This window comes from Schistocerca gregaria, chromosome 3 (genome assembly GCF_023897955.1).
Source record: "Schistocerca gregaria isolate iqSchGreg1 chromosome 3, iqSchGreg1.2, whole genome shotgun sequence".
Classification (NCBI taxonomy): domain Eukaryota; kingdom Metazoa; phylum Arthropoda; class Insecta; order Orthoptera; family Acrididae; genus Schistocerca; species Schistocerca gregaria.
The window spans coordinates 298,134,567-298,161,221 of NC_064922.1; positions in this window are offsets into that span (position 1 = coordinate 298,134,567).

The window sequence follows — 26,655 nt, forward strand, 5'->3', positions numbered from 1 at the left end:
GAGAAAGAACATGCATCATGTTATACACTAGTAAAATGTAACTGACGTTACTGGCTAGCTAAAGGATCCTATTTTTACAAAGCATTACTTTTGTCTTGGACTTACCTGTGATTACGTTTTGTACAAAAACGAACTTTCGAAGGGGGCTGCGGCAATCTGGAACTATAGTGCCAAGGCCCTCTAAATAAATTTACGGGCTGTATCCCATAATTAACTACTAAATAATATCAGCATCTATGTTTGTCCACCAGTCAAACCTTTGGATAATTTAGAATTACAAAAGTTATTAAAAATTATGTGTTTTTGAGGGATCTTTAATGCAGTGTATCACTTGAATTAAATTCACAACTCCAAAAAGCGCCAAAAACAACACGTTACCTTCATGACCACTTGGATAAACATAGCAACTGCTCCACTTGTTTATGTCATAGACACTGGTGGACAAGTTTCCTTGTTAGGGAAACTGGATCTTTGCACCTCAATGAAATTGTCAAAGTGCATAAAGATTTCTTCTCTAAGAGTGCAAAACACATGTGGAAATGGTGATCTAACTTACAAATGCACTTGTCGACAACAATACGTCGATCTTGATACCACACCTTAAATCAAAAAATTTTTATCGATAAAACTTCAGCAAAAGCTTGTTTTGCCTTTCTGAAATCTTCTGCATTCTACTTAACTTCGTCTGTCTTCATTATGTGTTTTCTAGCCATCTTAATATCACAGTATAATATAAAAATGGTTCCTAATGGGGTAACGATAGTCAGCTGAAACGGTGATTGCTGTTACCCCTGTAATGGTGACTATTATTACCACAAACACGCGGACTTTTACAACAACTAAAAAAGTAATATGCTCAAAATTCTTGATAGCCAAATACGAGTGCAAGACGGCAATATTTTTCCTCCATGCATGTAACATTATACCAGTTCGTTGGCGTATTTTAATTGATATGAGACCGCGATTATGACGGATGACTGGATAACTGATCATTTCTTTAGTTGATACTGGATGGCACCACGCACTAACAATTTTCTTTAGTGTTGCATGCCAGGGAGTTGATTTGAGCTTAATGCAGACAGCTGGAGGTGGTGACGCCTACACGTTCCTGCGGAAGCAGCGACAGCGGAAGGGCAGTTAGCGAAAGAAGACATGTCGAGTCCGACGGGGATGGATGTTTTTACTGCTCTACAGAAAACTTTATTTTTTAGCACATTTCATTCCCTCCCCTTAGGGGGAAGAGCGGGCTATTCTAGTGCTTGCACTGCAGTTTTTAGCCAGGAATGGTTTCCACAACTTGATTTACTCGTTTTTTTTTTTCAATTTTAAATTGCTTGCATGAAAGGTGCTAGTTACATTTTGAGCACATTTGAGTTGATAATTCACAATATGTTCATTTGATGACAACAATGCAGGTCTTCTTTCCATATTGTATACGTATTAAGAATACATAGTAAGAATAAAAATAAAAGGATTAAAAATTAAAATTAAAATTAAAAACATAAAATATTTAATTTTTCATATTAAGATACATAATTTTTTTCATATTAAAATACATTATTTTCCTCATGGTTTCACTAATTGTTTTCAGTATAATTTCTAAATACTAAGGAAGTAGGGTGTATTATGCTGGGGTTTAGTAGGGATACACCGTAGGCTTGGAAGCTGGATTACCTGTTTGTATGAAACATATTGTTATGGTATGGTAAGGATAGGTAATAGGTCCTATGAGTAATGTGGTTGTGGGTTTTTCGATATAGGTGGCAGTGTGTCAAAGAGTTGTTGCAGCTTGAGAAATTTGATTGCTAAGTTATAAGATAGTAATATGCAATTATAGATTCACTGCAGTGGCAGCGCAGGAGTGGGTGACTGTAGAGCGTGCCGGCTTGTTTGTGTGTGTTTGTAGAGGTAGCAACTTTATAGCCCCACACGCTGTTTGCTTGTGCCGGCCGATATGACCGACCGGTTCTAGGCGCTTCAGTCCGCAACCGCGCTGCTGCTATGGCTGCAGATTTGAATCCTGCCTCGGGCATGGATGTGTGTGATGTCCTTACGTTAGTTACGTTTAAGTAGTTCTAAGTCTAGGGGACTGATGACCTCAGATGTTAAGTCCCATAGTACTTAGAGCCATTTGAACCATTTTGTCTGTCTGTGGTGGAGCCCGTGAATTGAGGTTAGACGCACTCCCGCTGCTAAAAACCAGCCAGGTGCTGGAAGGCGGGGAGAGCAATGACATCTTACAAGAGAAGATGCCATGCCTTAGTACGGAGGAATGTGCGGAGTTTATGAACGGCGGCCGCTAGTTGACCTTTCGCAGGTCATTTCACAAGAAACGGTGAGCGACGTCTCTGGCCCAAATGCAGAGTAGCGGTTTTGATTGGCACATTTCTTAGTCGAAGGAGGAGCTTTAGAATGTTCCAGAACAGTACTCTATATGGAGAATGAACTGCAGGTGACTGACTGGCAGCTTCACGGTCCGTGAAGTGGGATGCACTTCTATAACGGGCGCGAGGATTCATTGCAGAAGAGCACAGGGGGATGCCGCAAGCCTTGCTGGAAGCCAGCTTATGGCATGTAGGCTATGAGCAGAGGCTGCCCCAGTTCATTTTTGTCTTACTGGACCCTTCCTTCACTGGCGCCCAATAGGCGGGGCGAATTTAACTTGCAGTTTTTGTAGATGGTCACTGGTTCACAGACTGTTTCAAATAGGCAGGCAATGGGTTGAGAGGTGAGAAGGGCCAGGAGGGGCACAGCGTAAGGGCTTCACACGTGGGTTTTCATATCCAACGGTTCCTTGGGCTGTTAGTTCTGTTTGTGCCGAGGTCGAGTCGTCACTCCTTTGGGGAGCGGCAGTCACAACGCTGTATCGACGGTGTCCTCCTACGGCCTTCAGTGGATTTGCAGTTCACTGTTTATCCATGCTGTGCGGCCTTGGACGCTTGCAGTTTTGCCTTCGTCGTTCCAGCGCATGCAAGGACCATTCTGCGGCCAGTACTGCTCTCGCTCTGATATCTGTGCCTCTGCTGTTGGTATCTTATGGACCACTGGAATATTTTAATTTATTCTGATTGATCTTGGCCGCAGCCGTGTTGTACCTTTACATTTATTTCATTGGTGGAAATTTTGGGCCTAAATTAATGACTATCCATACCTTGGCGATGAAGTGTACGACTGAGACCATTACTTACTGTAGATTACTAAGGCCGTAAGCCGTGCAGCACTTACATATTGAGTGGGTTACTAGTGAAATTTAACTTTCACCTAGTGTGTATGATAGTTTTCTATTTCAGCTTTAGTGTTTAATGAAATTCTTTACTCAGTTATATTAACTTGGTCATGAGCAGTCTGTCATAATTCCTGTTCACTGAGTTTGAGATTTTTTTACGTTTTGTAATGTTCGTAATTTTACCTTTTAATTATATTAAGGGGAATTCCCTTTATTAATATGTGTATTCTGAAATTAGGTTCTGGATTACTCTGCGTGAACCGTTTATAGATGTTGACCACTGATGCATCGTGTATATTGATGGTGTTAAGCTCTCTAGAATCTGATTAGTCCTGAAGATGGTGCACTGACCCACCGAAACTGGTAATCATACAGTAAATGACATAATAGGAACGGCTGTAGGTGTTTAATTTTACTACATAAATGAAAGGCCGAAGTCCTCCAGACCTTCAGTCACAAAGATGAACATACAAACACTGTATCCTGTCGTCAGAACGACACATACCCTGCCCTACAGTGAAGACAAGTCTCTGACGTTCATGTTCTCTGATAAGTCTTGGTCATCCAGCACCTAGTTGCCCACTTGTGGTTTCACCAGTCCGTGATGTTCACGACTGTCGCTCCTGAACAGCTGCCCAGCTTTGCCGCTTCCGGGATGTTCGTTCCCAGGCCCCGGGCCATAACAAACTTCCTTTTGTCAAAGTCGCTTAAGTCAGAGGACTTCTCCATTTGCAGCCCGTATCTTCCCTAGAATTATTCCCGATTCGGCTCAGCTCCACTTAAACACCTTGGTGCAACATGTGTCCGGAACGCCACCGGCATTGAGTCTCACCGTGACCCACGATGGAATCGTTTTGGCTCGTCTACGTACATAAAGCATTAAGCAAATCTCAGAGGACGCTTGCTATCATTCCTCGTTTGTAACGAAGAAATGTTATATCGATATAGCTTTCTCTTTTGTCATCAATACTTCTACTATTCTTGATTGTATCTCTTAGTGCTTTGTCCACATCTTAGTGTGTATGTGTATGTGTACTGAACCGGGGACCTAGAAACGACAGAGAGGCTTCGTCCCCGATGTATTCTTCATTGGTACACAATCCCCCAACAGGCTACACAACCCACGGCCCACGGTTATTGTGTGGTTCGACCCCCCAATTTACCCAACTCGTCGCACCGCCAGCCAGACGCCTCGCAACAACTACGGAGTCAGGGTCCTCCGATGCACCCGTCGAAACCGTCTTCACATCTGCAGAAGTGGAGGCGCAACTACGAAAGCAGAGATCGCCGAAGAAGCGAAAGAAGCGGTGACTGTCAACAGAAAACCGGCAGCACAACTGAGGCGACAAACAATATACTGTGAATTATCACAATTCATCTCCATCGCCTGGCAAGGATGGTTTTCCAGCCACAACATCTTTGTTAGAAGCCGTAGAGGAGCCGCAACCTCAAGGAAAGGTGATAGAAAAAACTATGCGACAAGATAGCCTCCCACCTGTTAGTAGGAGAGACGAACACCCGTCAAGAGCCAGCGTCTCCATCAATCCACTGGGAGACTGGATACAAGAAATGAATCAAAATGACGAGAAGTAGGAGGTGGGCGTTAAGTCACTGGCTGCCATCTACAATAAGTCGTGAGGGAACCTTGTGCACTCCGGGCAGTAAGGCGGTGTTGTGTGGTCCCGGTTTAGAAAGAATGCTCCGTTGCCAGCCTTGGTGTGTACCATTCTAGCACCGCACAGCCGACAAGATGCCCCACGTCTACCGTAGTGGTACAGTTAACATCAATTGTATTAGCACCCCAGGGAAGACCCAAATGCTGCGAAATATGCTGCAGGCAGCGGACATCGACACAGTTTTTCTGCAGAAGGTACGAAACTATACCCCTATTGAGTTTTATGGTTATGACGTCTATCGTTTAACGGGCGACGGCAGTAGCGGTGGCATTGCCATACCGTTACGAAAATGAATAGTGGTGGAGGTGTGGAATACTTACCATCGACCCATGATGTTGCCCTTACCGTAGGGGGTGTCCTCTTGGCGAATGTTTACGAGCCATCTGGCATGACGGAGAGAGACATACGCACAGCCTTCTACGCAGAGAAGTGACACTACTCTTTCGAGGACGTCAGGAGAATTACATTGTCGGCGGCGACATTTACTGCGTTCTGATGCCCGAGAACGAATGTCTACACTTCGTCCTGTGCCCGACGTTACAAACGCCGATCTGGAATTTTGCACAGCATGACACGTGTGAAACGAAGCACGGTGACAGTCGGGGATATGCGTACCTTGAGAGGCATTCGGTCAGTCTACTAAATGGGTGTCTGTGTCGGGCGGCGACGATTTGCAATGATGTGTGACCTACTGCCTTTACAGACCACCAGGCTTGCGTGTGCACTGTTACTATGCCAAGACATGGCGCAGCGAGGGCCCATGGAAGCTAAAAGTTAGCCACCTATGGGAAGAGAACTGATCCCGAGGGGTTGGAGATCCTAGGCGTCATTGTCAACGGCGTCAACTTGCGGACGATTTAATGCTTCAGTGGTGCCCTGCTGTGTCAGACTAGCTTTACGCTGAACGTTCACACGACATGGCCGAGGTAAGTTACGTCGGCAACGGCTGACTCATGAATTTTAATTCTCAGCCCTACGTGATTTGACGAACGTCAGCGAGTTGTTCAACGTACCAAAGCACAAATTCTGCGTGTTACGAAGATGAAGATGGAAGGAGTTAAACTATGGGCGAAGGAACTCGACGGATTATGTAACGAACATCTGTCATTATCTATATAATGAGAGATAGGCGATAGCGGTGACGTACACTTATATGAGACGTCGAAATGGTCGCCAGATCGCGGGCCACGTTGCAGAAGGATATCGCAGTTCCTATACTGAGAACCAACTGGACAGAGCGAGACTCGCGGATGTGTTTCGAGAAATACCAGCTGCCTAACATTCCATTGCAATGGACGACCTTACGGTTGAAATTACCATAGACGATCTGGACGCAGCCCCAAAGTGTGGTTCCTTAAACAAACTTAATGGATGGGACGGACTTCGTCTTGAATTGTTTCTCACCGTTGTTCCTCTGATGGGACCGACGTGGATGCAGATGCATAACGCACTCTTGAACACCTACCTTACAGGTCCCTACCGAGTACACAGAGGCTATCGTGATACCCGTTCAAAAACCAAGTGGTGGTCGTGACTACAAGAACATCGCCATTTGACACTGTTGAATCCAGATTTTAATATCTTTGTACGTGTCCTTCGCGCCCGCCTTTTAGTGGCAGTAAAGTGCAGGACACATCTCTATCAAACGTGTCTAGGTAGGAAGAGCAACATGTACCCGGCGCTAGGGGCATACAGGGACGTCATAGCACAGATGTCGACATACACATTACGAGGAGCAGTGTTGGCAGTGTATTTCGATCACGCTTTCGACCGAGTGGCTGTGTGTTCCCATGTGCGGTCATGGAACGGACGGGAATCCCACTCATGTTTTGGGGGCGATCTTGCGTTTGATTCACTCTGCCCATGAGAACCTATACCGATCCAGCACTCAGTGCAGCAAGGTCGCTCCGTTACCGCCAGTTTATTTGCAAACGCTCTTGAGCCTGCGCTACATGGCTTTCTATGATGCCTTGAAGGTGTCCAACCACTGACCACAGCTCTCCGATGCTGCTTTTGGTCAAGTCACAAACGAAATTCAGGCGGAGCTGGGATGGCTTCAGCAGAGTGGGACTGTGGCGGACAGTGTCATTAACCTACGAAAGACTCAATGTATGGAAGTGGGCAGATATCTGCCACCAGGGCCAGCAGAGCCCATTACCAAGGTCCCCATTCTCAAGTGTTTGGTAATAGTGTTCCATGGAAACATAAGACGTACAGCGACGGATAGTTATCGGCGGATACTGCTGCAGAATTGGGAGAATCGCGCATTAGTACGACAAAAGGTACCGCGTGCAATAGATTTATTCCAGCGCACAGTATTTCAACGTCTCTTTGGCACCAAAAATAGGTCATTTGCGCATGTACTTCCGTTGTTACCACGACTGAGTGAAGGTTACATTCAACGTTGGACATTTAGTGAGTGATAACTTCCTCTTTAAAATCGGCTGTGATACCTTGAAGCTGCCACCGACAGGAGGAGGCTTCGGACTCGCAAACGTGAGGAACAGAGCACGTGCCATATTTCTTGGTACGATTCAACGGTTTTGGGGGACAGAACACGTTACCTTAACGGACACAGTGATTGGCGAAGTCCGCCCCATTCAGGCCGTCCACCAGTTAGCGTTGGCCACATTACGGGACCTCCGGACTCTTTCGTCGATTACCAGCTACATTCATGACGGTTCGCCGGAGACCAGGCTGCCCACAACGAATGATGTTTATCGTAGCTTCCTACATCTACATCCTCGCAGAATGGTTGAACAGAAGTACCCGGCAAAGCAGTGGAAAAGAACACGGAGAGCGTTTCATCTTCCCTCTATCCCTACGGAGGTAAGTACGTTGTGATATGTACTGGCGAATGGTAGATTTCCCAACCGTCAACGGTTGCACTCTATTCACCTGGTCAACATACTGATTTGCCCCCACTGCACGGTCGTCAACTCCGGCGAACATCGTTTGGTCTGTGACACAGCAATCGAGTGCTGACTGCTGACGAAGAAAATGTTGGCCCTCTTATTCTGTACGTTGTATATGGCTATCAGTGCTGACGATATACTCTTCCCCCGACGAAACAGACTTTGCGCCCCGCCCGGACAAACGCCGTGAATTGGATGAAGGGGACGGCGGCGTCTTATCTGTATCGCGCCGGTTAAAAGGATATCTTAGACTTCCGGTACATACTGCAAGAGCAACGTATGATCTTGCGGCAAAACATAAAATATAGGACATGTTTTGCCAATTACTTGCATTCGTTACTCACGGACCCACCAGCTAGCTGCGGTGTTCCAGCTGCAGGAAGTGAAGTGAGAAGACAGATCATGGTTCAGGACCTTACGTTCATCCGTGGTGTGTTCGGGCGAATATATATCACTTTTAATTTAGGGAGGATCCGACCTGGATACATGTCAACTGGGCTGTTGCAGGGTCGCGTCTTGTTTTGTTAGTGAATTCGTAACATCTGGGCTCCGTTGAGAATTGTTTTGCGTTTTGGTGTGTTGAATGGTACCTTTAGTTTCTGTATGTTTTCTTTTCATCTGTAAATGGCAAAATAGCGGTCAATAAATACAAGAATAAAATGCAAATAAAAAAAACATTTTATACCTTAGGAACACATTTCCAGAAACGGAATGGAGGAGAAATGGCGGCCAGGAACTGGGTTGCGACGTGTGCTCACCCTCCCTTTGTAACCCACGATTTGATCTCTTAAAATCCTAGTTAAAACAAAGCCCGGGACTTGGCACAAAAAAAGGCTACCGTATCTGCCTAGTAGGCAGGAGACTTGGGGTCGAATCCTGGAGGTGGTACAAATTTTAATCATTGCTTCAGCGTACATAATTATCGTAAATAAAGATGAGAATCAATATTTCTCAGGAATATCAACTATATATGATTAAGACTTATTTTTAAACTATTGTTGCTATTGGAAAAACTGCTGTATTAGTAAAGCGATGTCTGATATGCTTGTTACAATTTTGGCTTCTCTGGAATACGTTGTTTTGTATGTAGGCTGTCAGATTTATCTTTCTGCAACCTATCTTTTACCGATAACTTTTCAAAACTTTTTACTGTGGGGTGCGTAGTAGTGCGTGGTGACAGGTAATGAGTGGACTTTGGTATTCACTGCAAACTCTCGATACCGTGAATCGCGGAATATTGAATTCCCTATAGATTTCTGAAACAGAATGGCCCATGCGTATACCTCCAACCACTATTCCGTGTTAAAATCTGTTAATTCCCGTAGTGCAGCAGCCATATTTATGTCGGAAACCCTTTCACATGAATCACCCGAGTACTAATGACAAATGATAATAGCGTGTTGGTCCAGTTTTCAAACAGAATACAGCAGCGATTCTGCTTGGCATGGAGTCGGGTTTCCAGATGTGTGCGGCCGGCGGTGTAGCCGAGCGGTTCTAGGCGCTTCAGTCTGGAACCGCGCGACTGCTACGGTCGCAGGTTCAAATCCTGTCTCGGGCATGGATGTCTGTGACGTCCGTAGGTTAGTTAGGTTGAAGTAGTTCTAAGTTATAGGGGACTGATGACCTCAGAGGTTAAGTCCCATGGTGCTTAGAACCATTTGAACAATTTTTGAACCAGATGTGTGCGGCACCAGATGTCAACTCACAGGCCACAAAATTTCTGAAAATTACGGGATGGTGGTTTATGGGCACGCAGCTGGAGCATGATATGTGTTCCCGTGGGTACAGGTCAGGGGGATTTGCTGGCAAAGACATCGATGTGATTCCACCATTACGTCCCTCAAACCAGTGCAGCACGATTCTGGCCTTGTGCCGCGAGGAGTTATTCTGCTGAAAGATGTCACCGCCATCAGAGAAGACTTCAACCATGAAGGAATGCAAGTGGTCCTTAATAGTGTTCACGTCGTTCTCTGCTGCCATGAAGCCTTCGATTACCACCACAGATCCCATGGAAGCCCGATGCCATATACCCCATAGCATATTCTGCCCTCACCAGCCTGCATCAATGGCACCGTGCACATTTTGAAGCAGCTAGACGACGGCGTGTAACGACTCAACCATCGACCTGTCATAACAAGAAACTCGATTCATTCGACAGGCTACAAGTTTCCATTTATCCACGGTAAAATCTCAGTGATGCTGTGCCAATTGCAATCGTATCTGACGATGTCGTCGGGTTAACACAGGGATATGTAGGGGTCGTATTATGTGGAGCTCCATGATGAACAATGGCTTTTGAACGCTGTGCTCCAAAACACTTGTGCCTGCATCAGCAGTGTACTCTGTCGTCAGACCTGCCAAAGACCGCTGCCTGTGCTGGACTACACAGTGTGGGATGCTGCCATCGCTACGTTTTGTGATAAGACGTGGACCTCCAGTACAATACGGCCTAATCGTTGTTTCACTGTCTCCAACCACTTTCCATAGGCGCTCACTACAGTAATACCAAAACAACCGAACAGGCGACCAGATTCGCCGTTTCAGAGATTCTCGTTTCCAGCAGCAGCGCCACAGCAATGTGTCCTTCATCAAAAGCGCTTATATCAGTGGATTTCCAAACTCGCGGCCCATACCGTCGCTATAATTGCTGCCCATAACCTCTCTTCCGCTTTCATTCTTTCATTGCTGTGCCACGTATCGCAACACCACCAGGACGCATTCAGCAGTAGGCAGGGCAATAATGTTTTGGATCATGAGTGTATCTGCATATCGCTAGCCCATGACTTTTGTCACTTCAGTGAAGTGCATTCACTTTAGGTGGTTGACTTTAAGCGCAGAGCACATGATGTGAGAGAAGCAAAGTTGCTAGGGAGAGGAGTGGTGCGGAGGAAGCAAGTTTTGTAACAAGTGTCTACCCTCAAAGTGGATAGATAGCTTCCTTTTCTGAGTAGAAGTTGCAGCTAGCACTCGACACGCACTGAGAAATGCTTCAGCGGTTCGGTAGCGGCGCCACCATTCAAGATGGGAAAAGGTTAGTTTCGGTGCAATATTTTGGAGTGTATAAGTTACAGCCAGGCGCAGGCCTGTTGATAGTAAGTTATTCTACCAGCGGTTGCTAAGTAGAATAGAGGCCACAGGGCCGTAGACCCACTGTAAAGAGTAAACACAGTGGTTTGCATTGCGCAAGTTACAAATAGAAGGGCCCCACTCGTCCAATCCAGGTGTTATGAGTACATGACTCAGAGCGGCGCATTAGCAAAACAGAGGCGCACAGCCACGTATAAATAGGCATAGCTGCCGGTTCAGTAATGAGGCATTGAAGTGTAGCAGCTCTCCTGGATGGCGGGGTGTGTCACACCACCGGCTACACCCAGCAGCAGATGGGGTGCCAGTGTTCCAGTCCATGGCAGTTCACTGGTTCGACCCTCTAAGGCCAACGTGGAGGCCCGCGGCCAGCCAGCCGCGGGCCACGTCATGGCTCGCTACGGCGGGCAGGCTTGTTGGCTCCCAAAACATGCCGGAGGCATCCCAAGGCGAGGGCCGCAGATTCAGACGCCGGATTGCAGACACTTGTGACTGAGATCTTAGCCATACCGGCGAGGAACCTGACTGCGGGCCGCCTTATGGCACTCCAGCTCTCCTGGGCGGCAGGGACAGAGACCGCTGAGTTGACTGCCGGTGCAGCCTGACGTCGTCACAACTCCGCGGCCATACAAGGCCGACACACAGCAGAGCGCTGCACGGGTCACTGAGGCACCCATTCCGTGCCAAGCCATTTTGCAAACAGCGAAGTGGCGTCCTCAGCATTGAGGGACCTGGTGACACAGACCGAGAGAAACAGGGGCACTGTAGCTGGAAATAATAAATCACTTGGGAAACTTGGACGAGTCTTAATACGGCGCATCCTGACAGCCCATCCTCGTCCAACATCCATCGACAGTTGTTAGAAACAAGCAGTAACACTGCTTCATTGACTCATTACTTTGTGGATCAACAAAACACCTAAAACATGGATATCATTTATCTCTTACAATTTTAAAAATCTAAGTATTCAAAGAAAATTTTTTAACGTTTTGAAGTATAATTAAATGTGTCCTTTGAGACTCCCGTCTCGTTATTATCTCACGATAATGTTCAAATATGATCGAAGCAGACTAAATCAATTAAAATTTGTGCCGCGGCCGGGACTCGAACCCGGGTCTTCTTGCAGCTATGTCTGCCATAGTGCCTCGATGGTGTAGTGGTAGCATATCTGCCTAGTAAGCAAGAAGACCCGGATTCGAGTCCCGGCCGCGGCACAAATTTTAATTGATTTAGTCTGCTTCGATCATATTTGAACATTTTGAAGTATGGTTAGGCGCTGATGTTATTGTTGGTGGGGTGTGATTGTAGTTGGGTATGGGAATGGAGTATGTGACTGGGATAAGAAGAAGCTATCCAACGCAGGGTAACGAGTTAATAATAAAATATGAACTAATCTCTAATAGCACTCGGTGATAATGGTCTCAGAAAGATTGAGAACCACTGCTGTATAACAACGGAAGAGAATGTTATCTAGAAAAGAAACGAACTGCAGTGTACTATCTTACATATAATATAGACATAGTCTTTAATAAAATGTTGAAAAGTAGGGCCAGTTAACTTACTATGTTATTAGTCTGCATCTACACGGAAAATTTCCCATATGATCATATTTCACATATGATATGATGAGAGAATTAACTTGTGTGTAACACTCCTGCCTTTCTTTTTGTGGTGGTTTGGAAAGATGGTGAAGTGTAAGCGTAGCTCTGGAACTCCTGGAACAACCAAACATGATACATGCAGCAACTGTCTGGAAAAATATACTGTTGGGGGCAGTCAGCCTTTGCGTCATTAGAGGGGAATGTGGAAAGAACAGTGACATGCAAAGTACTCGAGAACTAATTATATCAGAGTCAAATCAACGATTTTCGGCGTTGCCGAGTTGATTGATGACAGTTGTGATGACGTTTGAGCATTATGAGTGGAAGTGGCGGTAGGAAGGGACTGCATGGAAACTACAGCTCTCAAGCAAAAAAATCGAATGCTCAAATGTGTGTGAAATCTTATGGGACTTAACTGCTAAGGTCATCAGTCCCTAAGCTTACACACTAGTTAACCTAAATTATCCTAAGGACAAACACACACACATGCCCGAGGGAGGACTCCAACCCCCGCCGGGACCAGCCGCACAGTCCATGACTGCAGCGCCATAGACCGCTCGAGCTCTCAAACGCTCAGAGCAACTCCGGTCATATTTGTTACACAAATGACTTGCTACCTCGAAATGAAATACTGTGATAGGAGGTGGGCATGGGATTGCAGTATGTGACTGGGATAAGAAGAAGCTATCCAACGCAGGGTAGCCAGTTAATAATAAAATACACTCCTGGAAATTGAAATAAGAACACCGTGAATTCATTGTCCCAGGAAGGGGAAACTTTATTGACACATTCCTGGGGTCAGATACATCACATGATCACACTGACAGAACCACAGGCACATAGATACAGGCAACAGAGCATGCACAATGTCGGCACTAGTACAGTGTATATCCACTTTTCGCAGCAATGCAGGCTGCTATTCTCCCATGGAGACGATCGTAGAGATGCTGGATGTAGTCCTGTGGAACGGCTTGCCACGCCATTTCCACCTGGCGCCTCAGTTGGACCAGCGTTCGTGCTGGACGTGCAGACCGCGTGAGACGACGCTTCATCCAGTCCCAAACATGCTCAATGGGGGACAGATCCGGAGATGTTGCTGGCCAGGGTAGTTGACTTACACCTTCTAGAGCACGTTGGGTGACACGGGATACATGCGGACTTGCATTGTCCTGTTGGAACAGCAAGTTCCCTTGCCGGTCTAGGAATGGTAGAACGATGGGTTCGATGACGGTTTGGATGAACCGTGCACTATTCAGTGTCCCCTCGACGATCACCAGAGGTGTACGGCCAGTGTAGGAGATCGCTCCCCACACCATGATGCCGGGTGTTGGCCCTGTGTGCCTCGGTCGTATGCAGTCCTGATTGTGGCGCTCACCTGCACGGCGCCAAACACGCATACGACCATCATTGGCACCAAGGCAGAAGCGACTCTCATCGCTGAAGACGACACGTCTCCATTCGTCCCTCCATTCACGCCTGTCGCGACACCACTGGAGGCGGGCTGCACGATGTTGGGGCGTGAGCGGAAGACGGCCTAACGGTGTGCTGGACCGTAGCCCAGCTTCATGGAGACGGTTGCGAATGGTCCTCGCCGATACCCCAGGAGCAACAGTGTCCCTAATTTGCTGGGAAGAGGCGGTGCGGTCCCCTACGGCACTGCGTAGGATCCTACGGTCTTGGCGTGCATCCGTGCGTCGCTGCGGTCCGGTCCCAGGTCGACGGGCACGTGCACCTTCCGCCGACCACTGGCGACAACATCGATGTACTGTGGAAACTTCACGCCCCACGTGTTGAGCAATTCGGCGGTACGTCCACCCGGCCTCCCGCATGCCCACTATACGCCCTCGCTCAAAGTCCGTCAACTGCACATACGGTTCACGTCCACGCTGTCGCGGCATGCTACCAGTGTTAAAGACTGCGATGGAGCTCCGTATGCCACGGCAAACTGGCTGACACTGACGGCGGCGGTGCACAAATGCTGCGCAGCTAGCGCCATTCGACGGCCAACACCGCGGTTCCTGGTGTGTCCGCTGTGCCGTGCGTGTGATCATTGCTTGTACAGCCCTCTCGCAGTGTCCGGAGCAAGTATGGTGGGTCTGACACACCGGTGTCAATGTGTTCTTTTTTCCATTTCCAGGAGTGTATGATCAGTGGTGATCCATTACAGTAATAACCGCTGCTGAAATAAGAGCGTAAGCTATGAGAAATAGACATTATGAATATGAAAACAGAGTCATACGATAGAGAAAACTTTCTTTCTGTATCGAGACTCCCTTACGATAAACCCTGTGCGACTCTGAGTACGACTACACAGTCAATAATCGTCCGGTCTGTGCCGTCCTCTAATAATACGCCGACTCACGACAGCATTTCTCAAAGGAGTGATTCATCTGCGCTCGAGCATTTTCTTCCTCCTACAGCGATATTCACCAGCTATAAAATATTGCCGTACGGCTCTTCATATAGCGGCCATCTGTCGCTACAGTCAACAAAAACTTTTTCATTCTCAATTTTGTTGCGTTTATGCGCTTAGCTTAATGTAGAGGCCTTCTCTCATCGTTGGGAGTAACCAATTTGTCTGCTCACTGTCTTTTTCCGTACACTTCTTCGCAGCGCACGCTTCGTTAGCTTCACCACAGCAGTGTCTTCTCAGTCTGCATTCCGCTTCTCACCTGGCGCACTCACTAAATCATCATGAAACCCAGGTATATAGATATAGCGAGGTGGCGAAGGGGTTGCCACATTGGATTCCTTTTCGCAACGTATTTCGCAGACGGTATCCACATATGTCGCTGAATGTAACTGTATAAATATACCATTGCACGACATACAGTTCAAGAGGTATGACGTCATGGACTCTGAGATGCGTCAAAAAAAAAAAAGCCTCATCATGCCTGAAGTCTTAAAACATTTACTCCTTACTACCCAGAAACTGCCACCGTCAAGTCAACTTAAGGAAATCTCTTACACGTGGCAGCGCTTTTGACAGCTTCAACTGCGAAGCGCAAATGGCTGTAGGCGAAAACAATAGAGTCGAGAGACCTGTGAAGAGACGTTGCCATAGAGAAGCTTAAAAATCTCGTTATAGATACGTGAAGAAACTGCGTCCAGCTTACCGAAACCTTTCGGGATCATCTCACATTGAACCATTCGTGTTTCTCTATTTTAGATACGTCGTACTGAACAAGTGATGTTTACGTGTTAGTGTGCACAAGCAAGAGTCACCTTTCGTGAATTCCGGTTTGACACATGCAGTATTGCCGAGAGGCACGACTGATCTCAACAGCTGAAGCAATGGTTGCACGGATGGAAACCGTCGATTAAAAAAATCGTGTCCTACAACAGCCCAAAGCAAAGGTACTGTAGTATATCCCTGTGTTTCGCAGCATGATTTGCTATTGTATGCGGGTTTCGGCTACACAACAAATTCAATGACAGCATGTATAGTGGCTGCAGTATTTCCAGAAGCAAATAATCATAAAACTTTTAGAATCTTAAGCCTCCTCACAACTTTTCGCGTCTAACAGATAGCTACATAAATTCATCTTGAAATGCCGAAGTTCCATCGAAAAGATATATTTTCGGTATTACAAACACAACTCATTTTTGTTTTCATTTCTAGTAGAAAATTGGCAAAAGAAATATCCGAGGAACGTCGCATAATACGAATAATGGGTTATGTGTATAAAAAATTTGATTGAAATTGCTTCAGACGTTCCTGAGTTATGCTTCTGTGTCATCCTCTTTCCACCAATACTCGTATCCCAATAGGTGGAAGGTGGTTCTTACTCCAACGGCGCTTCTTTCCAGATAGCAAACGATGTGTGTACCAAGTTTGGTTGAAGTCGATCCTGTGGTTTATGAGGAGATGTTGAACGTGCATTCATACACTTATATACGCATGTGAAATAAAGTTTCTACATCGCTATACATCTTCTGGACATTCGGCAGGCTAAATGAAAGACCAGAAAACGTTTATTGACAGTTAAATAGAATCAAATACTGTAAAACAAATCAGTGCCTTCATTACTGTACGGCAACTGTTCAATGTAACTTCGTTAGGTAGTGTGCAAAGACGAACAAGGTTTTTCTGATTCTCTGTAAGATCCAATCTGATGGTATCAAAGGCTGTAAAGATGCGCTCAGTAAGCTCAGGTACTGTTCCTACTGGTGTTGAACTGGTGTTGGGTAAACAAGGGGCTCTACATAATCCCAGAGGAAAAGGACAAGAGAGGTGAGGTCAGTGGAACTCACAGACTGGGCATCCCCTCTCCGTTACTCTCTGCCTGAAGTTGTCTGTGATGGCAACGTGTGGGTATCTGTAAAAGCTTTAGAGTTACGTAAATTAGTCCTGTAATCTGACATAAACAATCGTAACCCCTCCAAAATAATGCATAGGAAATTCGTTAGCTATGAAAAACCAATAATTACAATTAATTCACTTTTCTTCATTGAAATGCTCATTAAAACACCTGACCAACATTGAAAATATCGAACTATTACCTTGGCACAGATGGATAGAAGGTCTGAGGTCTAATCCTCATAACTACGTGCAGGTATAAAATAGTAATATTCGCGAAATCGTACCTTGCTTTCCGAAATATTTGTATTAACCGGTAGATAGCGCTATAGAAGAGTGTGCATTTGCATCTGTGTCCGGAGCTGAAAGCATACTGATCGTAAAAATCTGTGAGCAAGTCTTCAGAGTAAAGCCTGAAAATTACTGAACCTCAGTAGAAGTGATCTGACTGCCCCTACATTCACCTCACTGTCACTGCTAGAGCTCACCATGCTGATCTGCAGGTGAAAATCAGCCATTGGTTTCGCGTCAACAACATGCATCTGCAGGTATTTTCAACTCAGACAGTAATAGTGCTAAGTCCCCAGCTCGTCTGACGGTAAGATCCCTGACAGCGAAGTGATTTTGTTCCGTCAGCTTCCGAAATCGAGTATTTGCGTTTTCTTTTTTACGTCTTAAACTGGCTGAGCTACGGATATTTCGAGCGTCGACCAGTAAAACGATGTCTTACAAGAAGCTGGTCCTCTTTCTGACCCTGTCCCACTGCTAATAACCAGTTCCAACAGTTCGTGTTGACACATTTGGGCTTACAAGGACCCTTATGTGTGCTGTAGTAGCTGTATGATCTGCCACTATTGTCCTTACAGTACGACGATCTTGGCCGGCGTTTGTGTCACGGGGACGTCCAGAACCTCACCTACGGGTGTGAGAATGTTAACGTGACCCCTTTGACCCCTGATACGCGCACCGTTGCGCAACTGATGCAGCACGTCCAGCTTAGGTGGCAATTATCGGGAACGACCATTCCGTGACCCGGAAGGCCACAATTTGACCCCTTTGAAATTCGGTCAGGTGACTGTAGGAAGCACGAGTGCATCTCCGTGGCATGGTTTCCTGCTCGCTTCAGATGTTTCCACCAAACTGATCCGTACTCACAGACGGCGTCCTGGTAGCAATACCACTCCGCTGTCTGTTGGTGGACGACATTGCAACCACCATCACTACATCTACTACTACCTTCGTGGCATATGCTGTCATCGGATCAAAATCGACGTCGTCTTTAAAGGTGTACTCTCTTTCTCCGGCAATGTATTTTGATGAAGAACGACAGTATAAAATGACAAGAATCAAATCGAATAACCATAAATATGTGGTGACTACACAAAATAACGTATTGTATTCATGTAGGCACTTCAGTACTGAATTTAGTTACTTTCTATTTTTACTTGGAAAGAAAAGAGAAGGCGACTGATGCAGAGACTATTGCGTTGATTCAGTGCACTTGTAAAGACTGATATTTCATATTTCAGTTCATCGTTTTCAATACGACGTCATCTATGAGTTCAAAGATTCTAGGCGGGGAACCTAAAAATGACAATTTTCTTGTCAGACTATTTCATATTCCCCCAATACACCAATTTCTGACAGCGCATTTTTAGATCTGGGGGACCAGCTACGTAGTAACTGATAAGTTGCAGCCTTTCTGGGTGATTTATCTTACCATTCATAATATAGCTATGATGTGACAACATTGTTTACGTGACTGTGTTGGATACGGAAATTGAACGCTTTACCAGTGAGCAATATTTTTCTCTTTCTTACTCTCTTTTGACAGTTTTTAAACGAATGAAGATGGAAGATCATCGGACGTAAGACACAGACGGAACAGGTACATTCAAACATCCCCTGGAGGAAAGAAGTGCTCTTTCTGATTTGTTGATGGTCTAAAGTTCACCAAAGTAAGTTCTGAAGTAATTGCGTTGGAAATAATATCCAAAGGTGAACCTATACCATCTCTACGAGGGACCATCTTGGAGTGGTCCAGTATTAAAAGATATGGTAGGTGAGGGGACAATAAATGGAAACGTCTAATTTGACAGGAGTTCCTGGAAATATGAATGAAACCAGACTGACAGAAACAGTACGGGGATGGGAGCATTCCCATTGATCGAAAGTAAATACTTTCAGCGAAAAACAGCTGGAGACAGTTGTGATGCGTTGGTCGCAAGAGGAGTCCAAGAGATGACGGGTTTTGGGAGACGAGAGCTGTCAAACATTTGTAGAATCATTCATATATATATTTTTTCTCAAGTCAACATCCCTTTCTTTCAACGCATACTAATCATTCAGAGATGAATGAGGTATCCCTAGAAACGAAACTATTCCAAATGCTGTCATTATTTAAAACTACAAAAGTGCGAAAATTTCGTTCGAGTCCCCTGTTTTCATTGTAATAACCATAATAATATTAAGAACAATTTGTTGTCATTATGTATAATGATAATTTCGAATACAGTAATGTGCGAATAATTCTTCAGTCAGCAGTTAAAAAAAAATTAAAAAAAAAAAAAACTGTCGAACGTTTAGTCTGGAGCGAAAGAAATACAGTGGTGTGTGCAATGCTGCGAGAAGGAAGACAGTGAAAAATTCAAAGAAAATGAATCACCATTTTCTCAGTGTCTAGCACTGTACCGACCTTATCGGTGTATGTCTATCAGGGTACTCAGTACGAAGTCCTAGAAATCTTTTACGTGTTACTGAAACTCGGCAACTCCTTTAAATTGACAACAACAATATTCAGCGTGACTTTCAGTTACGGGCTCAGTATAGTACTTAAAGATTTACTTTTGTTTTTACTTGACTTAATCGCAAGTAAGCGTCTAACATTAGTTCGCTGGTTACATATGTAAAAGTAATCACTGTCTCCAACAATTACATTCGTTCTTTCATGAAGCAGATGAGAGAGAGTGAAATACAGTTTTATGTGTTTGTTACTGAAGCACTGAAACCGTTGTTAGTGACATGCCTATATACCCGGCGCTCCATAGCTTCTCCAAGTGTTCGTAAAGGAATTTATAAACATAATGGTTAATAGATGATCAGTTAGACAAGCTTTTAAAAGCCTGAACCACAGTTACACAACTCACTACAATTAATCATTTAAAAGATTCAATTTTGTCGTGAAGTCAAAGGCTATGTAATTCGGGCAAACCAGAAATTGACACTACAGTGTCAAAAACGTAGCTCTCGACTCCGTGGATAATACAGGAAACCGTATCGCTGTTGAGTGTACACATGTATGTGCAGAATTATGAAACGGCAGAAAACATCGCCATTAAAGTAACCGAAATGTAAGAAACTAGATGCTTCTATGTAATATACAAAATACGACGTTCCAAAATAAGAACGAATTCTCTTTGCCCCTGGATGAGAAACAGAATCAAATGATCACATAAATATGATGATAGCTTACAGCATGGGGCGTCAGATTCGTTGGTATACCTGATCAGCGACGAAAATTAAACTCATATCGGAGGAGAAAATGACTTCATGTAATTTCTGACTGTCATTTGACGTCGTTAAAAGTGTCCTGCATTTACTTATAGAAGCGAGATGCTCTCTAAGATGCGTGGTGGAAACAGTTCGCACCTTTGATATTCACTCCATTTCCTATGATCATCAGGAATAATCGTAGTCTATTTATGGCTAGTCTGCACTGATACCAACATAATTTTTTAATCGATTTGAACCGTAACGTCTGTATAGTTAAACGTGAATCCCTCATGTATCGAAAGTGCTCTCTTCTTCCTTTCCAACGATTGTTAAGTAGGTTCCCGAGCATTGTGGCACAGTCTCCAACAGAACCAACTGGTTACAATAGTAGCAGCATGCTTCTGAGATTTTTCAAATTGAGGGACTGAGAGTGCAAGTGGAACAAGAGTTGCTGAAGCAAAATGAGTAAATGACTGCCATAGTTAAATGTCATTTATAAATTATATCAGCTACTACTGAAACAAGATATTTTTTTCAAATGGTCACTTAGTCCGTGTATAGCTATAGCTATGGCTCGAGATTGTCGTCATGCTTTACTGTATTAAAAATTCATATACTCCTTGCACCTTAAAACTTTGTGGAGTAAAGCAGGTGAAAGGGCAAAAACATTTCCTTCGCGGTGCTTTATTCTGAACGACACTCACAGTGCAACACATTTTCGTTATAAAACAAGGATATGTGCATAGTTATTGCAAAGTTAATATAAAAAGCTGATAAACAGTAGGCAAACAGCAAATCAAGTAAAAATACCAAAATGAAAATATATTGGTGTGTTTCCGACACGTGTGAGAGATTATTCATTGTCACTCTCTGTAATCGTCTAAGTCAGTACCTTAATATGGAATCAGAACCTTTTTCTTCTGTGCAGTCTCTTGAAGAATGTCCTTCCCGGCGATCACTCATGCTATACCATTGTGCTGTGTATTTTTGAACTTTTCATGTTCGCTTCTTTGACCATGTCCTCTTCTTCCTCCTGTCCCTCTTCTTACACCCACTGTAACTGCTGCCAAGGAATTGGACGTATTGTTATGGGACTCATGATAAAGTGGAGGGATGTAGTTCTTTATTTCTTGAGGATTTTTATCACTTCTCAAATTTTATTTCATGCTCTTCATGATTCGAAGGCTGCAGAAGAGGTATTGATAGGTGACCTATATTGTGCCTCATAAAGTCCACTTCAATAAATATAAAGTCACGTTTAGTGAATACTTGAACTCCATTGTGAAATGATTTTCTTTGCTCATTCTGATCCTACAAATGTTGCACCGCAGTATTATGCTTCCTTGAATGTCTTTAGCAACTTTGTCCTCTGCTGTGAGATGCATGGCTTTTCGTTACTTGCTGGCAAAATACATCTATGGCAGAGGCTCATGCTGTAGAGAAGTGCTATTAGGATGAACCCAAAAATACCAACTCTTACATTTCAACTGCAGTTTCATAAGGAACGTTTGCCTGTCAGGCTTATTGTTAGTCATTGTTCTAGACGTAATTATTAACGTTACCGTTTTTAAGCAAAAAATTAAAAGACGCCTATGTCTTTCCAAAGACATTTAGTGTAAAAAAATTCCTGTTAATTATTGGACAAACGTAAAACTCTTCACATACTGGATAGTGTCCGTTTAGTTTCAGTGGATATTGCTAACTTGTGCTCATGTATAAAAGTTAATGAAGCTCTTGATATAATTAGGAAAAATATATTGACTCTTAACGTACTTTCCCATGGTCAGATGTGGAAGTAATGAGTTACTAAAATTGTCCTTGTCATTCAACGCCTTCACCTTCAATGACAAATTCTACTCACTGCCAAATGGCTTACCTATGGGTAATTCAGTGCGTCGCACCCTGGCAGAGACTTTTGTCAATCACTTGGAATGTACATTTTTTGAACCACATTCAAGTTCAAACCAAAAATAAATCATGTCATCACTATGTAGATGTCATGTTACTATTGTATGGAGGATGTGATCAGGACATTTCTAAATTATTTTCTCATTTTAGATCTATGCACCCTAATATTAAATTTACTTTGGATGTGTAAGTGAACGATTCACAAAATTATTTAAACCTCTCTTTTACTAGGAAAGACAATATTCCTATTTTCGGCATATTTCGTAAATCCACGTGCATCAGTGTTACAATTAATAAAGATTCAAGTCATCCGAACACCTAGAAATCGGCGTATTTTCACAACATGATACCCTGAGGTTGGATATAAATCAAGAAGCAAGGTATGAGGAATTCCAAATGATTGTTTAAGTAGGCGTAGCAAATGGATATAGACCTAAAGCTAAAGGTGTTAGTAAATTGTTTTATTCTGTACAGAAGAAGAAATCCAAGGTATTAAAAAAAGAGGATAAAAATGATCGTTTCGTTAATATAGCCTATAATGGCCATCATCGCGACAAAACTGCGAAAGTTCTGAAATAAGCTAACATAACATTTTCTTTTACAACAAGAGGTAATTTACACATGCGTTTGAGGCATGACGTAGGAGAAAGCCAAGAAATATGTAAGATACAATGTTGAGACTGCGATAGTTTCCATGTTGGTAAGACGGCGAAAGATTTCAGAAATAGATAGACGGAGCATTCTTTTTCCAGTAATTTCAGTACTTTGGGGTAGCGTTTGAAAACGAAGAAGCATAGCTTGTTGCCGATAGCCGAAGCTCTTGACGTTTTGCACGTTACCCCTCACAATCGTTAGTTAGACATTTTGAAATAATTTGAAAGTACACATCGAATCTGACAGTCACATCGGTTACTTAAAGAGCAGGAGTTTTTCGGTAGGAACTGCTTCTTAGATTTATTTGAAGACACTACACGAAATGTATCTCGAATTTGACGCAGCTGATCTAAGGTTGCTTAGATTAGCCATAATTATCTAGAATTCGTGAACTACATACGATGCAATCATTACAGCTGTAGGTACGTTAGTATCTTCCACCCTGTTAGATGGTGCTACCAATTTCACCGAGCGATATGATGTGGCTGTCTCGCCAGGTTTCCGTTGTAGATTCACTCGACCCCAAGGATATATGCCTACGTGAGATGACATCTGTATTATATTCAGTTTCGTGAGCTTTATACTAAAGTTTTCAACGGAGGTTTAATGTAACCAAAGGACCGAAAAGCAATACAATAAAGGATCTGTTTGAAAAATTTCAACGGACTGGGAACGTGACGGATGAACGTGCTGGAAAGGTAGGGCGACCGCGTCCGGCAGCCACAGAGGGCAATGCGCAGCTAGTGCAGCAGGTGATCCAACAGCGGCCTCGGGTTTCCGTCAGCCGTGTTGCAGCTGCGGTCCAAATGACGCCAACGTCCACGTATCGTCTCATGCGCCAGAGTTTACACCTCTATCCATACAAAATTCAAACGTGGCAACCTCTCAGCGCCGCTAGCATTGCTGCACGAGAGGGATTCGCTAACGATATAGTGCACAGGATTGATGATGACGATATGCATGTAGGCAGCATTTGGTTTACTGACGAAGCTTATTTTTACCTGGACGGCTTCGTCAATAAACAGAACTGGCGCATATGGGGAACCGAAAAGCCCCATGTTGTAGTCCCATCGTCCCTGCATCCTCAAAAAGTACTAGTCTGGGCCGCCATTTCTTCCAAAGGAATCATTGGTTCATTTTTCAGATCGGAAACGATTAATGCATCACGCTATCTGGACATTCTTCGTGAATTTGTGGCAGTACAAACTGCCTTAGACGACACTGCGAACACCTCGTGGTTTATGCAAGATGGTGCCTGGCCACATCGCACGGCCGACGTCTTTAATTTCCTGAATGAATATTTCGATGATCGTGTGATTGCTTTGGGCTATCCGAAACATACAGGAGGCGGTGTGGATTGGCCTCCCTATTCGCCAGACATGAACCCCTGTGACTTCTTTCTGTGGGGCCACTTGAAAGACCAGGTGTACCGCCAGAACACAGAAACAATTGAACAGCTGAAGCACTACATCTCATCTGCATGTGAAGCCATTCCGCCAGACACGTTGTCAAAGGTTTCGGGTAATTTCATTCAGAGACTACGCCATATTATTGCTACGCATGGTGGATATGTGGAAAATATCGTACTATAGAGTGTCCCAGACCGCAGCGCCATCTGTTGTTGAAAATTGTAACTACTGTAATTTCGAAAGTTTGTCTGCCTGAAAATGTACTGTTTTCCCAAGCATATTGCAACAAACGGTGTATTTCTATCACTGCTCGTTTAGTTTGTATTGCCGATTCAAATATACCGGTCATTTTTGAAACACCCTATATAATGTGTAATAACATTAAGCAATAGACATTTTGCATAAAAATTTGAAAACGTCCCCTATTATTACATCATAATATACTGTACATGTGCAGAGTTAAGAAAGTGTAGAGAAAATTGACAAATGCAAAAATTAAATTCAGGGATTGCACTGTAGGAAATACTGCAACCAGCCAAAAGCTTTTTATTGTCCTCTTACTAGCTTCGGGCGTTATGCCTGTCGTCAGACGATAACGCTGATTTCTTGTCAAATTTTACGTTAGTGTGTTCATGATAAGCTTTCCTTTACGTTTTACAAGAGAGAGGTTTGATTTTCGTGGTCGATCCATGCTCATCCATGAGCTAAACCAAAAACAAATATCTTGAATAAAATAGATAAAGTGGTTAAAATAAATAAAAGAATAAAAAAGAATAAGATACAGTAATCTGTTGTAGTCACAGCAGCATCATTTCACAATTTGTCTCGAGGTTGGTGCCTCTAAATTAAATGGTTTATGTGTGTCACTAGCGACAAGAAACCCATATTTCTTCCATCGACTGGCATGACACCATTGCAACCTCAGCACTATGCATGCGAATTCTTTCCAGGTATTCCTGCAGTCACACTTGTATTGGGTCTCAAGTCCTCAGCCACTTCACAAGAAATAATAACTTGCACGATAAATGTTGCGTCTGATTTCATTGCAGCATGTCGTATGCTTTACCAGAATATTTTCAACAAAAATGAATATTTGTTTCTCACCTGTTCTGCGTCACATCGCTTCATACCATTAAGTCAGGATGATGTAAAATTCAGAGATGTATTGATAGTGGAAGAGAATTTTGTTTCCGACTTTGAAGCGTATAAAATACATAATGGTAAAAAAAGCACAGAAATTTTGGGTGAAAAATACTCAAACGTGCCGCTCCCTTAGATTATAGGTTTCAGGTGTGACACACGATTATTGGTACGTCATCTCCCTTCCAGAAAGGGATGAGTATAAAGTCTGTGCAGAAAGAGAGGCTTAAAATTTATGTAGAACTAAATAATCTGAAATGCTGCTGCATTTCCATTGAAAACAACAGATATAATTTAGTTACTGTGAGCCCTTGGATGTTCATGAAGGGATGAGATCGTCGCTATTTAAAATACCTAAATATAGTGATGGCGAAGACTGTAATAGTTTTGTCCTGGTACTAGGTTATATTTTGTAGATATTATAAGCTTATCCTGCTGGAAATGAAACATACACGGCGTTTAGTTAGTATAATGATTGTCTGTACTGAGAAAATGTTCGAGAGTGGCGAACAATATGCGGATGACACAAACTGTACAAAACTCAGTAGTGAAAAGACACATTAAATTGAAAATGAAAGAAAAACTAGGATTGAAAATTGCTGCCAGATTATGATTTTTGGCAAGATCGGGTCTGGCACACAGTTTTATTCTGCCAAGAAGTTTCTTAACAGCGTAGAGTGAATGATATAATTTATAAAAAAATAATTAGATTATTAAGTGGTCACCAAATTCAAACGGTCATGTTAGAATGAGCGTATATAAACTTCAAAAGGGCGCGGAGAGACAGAATGAAGATATTGCGACCAATTCCTGCACGAATCCTAAGTCGAAATGGAATACGTTTGGAAGTTAAAATTGTAGCGTAGGTTAAGAACAATAGACCAAATAAAGTGAATGCATAAGCTTCAAAGCTAGCTGACACATAACGAAAGACAGCAAAGGCACCATAATTGAACCAATGACAACATTTTCTTATTTGTGGGTATATTTGATGGATCATTTAACGTTGGATAAATCACCGATAAAACATTAATATGCTTTTTCATGTCTACTTACGATAAAAAAAGAAAAATGTCAAAAGGTAAATAGGGATTTAAGAACATACAAATCTGTGTTACGAGATGCCTGTTCCTCGCATTAAAATGAAGTTTGCAAACAAAACAGCGAATAGGAGAGAAGAAAAGGTTTTTTCCTCTCCACCATTTGCCTGTATAAATATAACCTCCCCCCCCCCCCCCCCCCACACACAC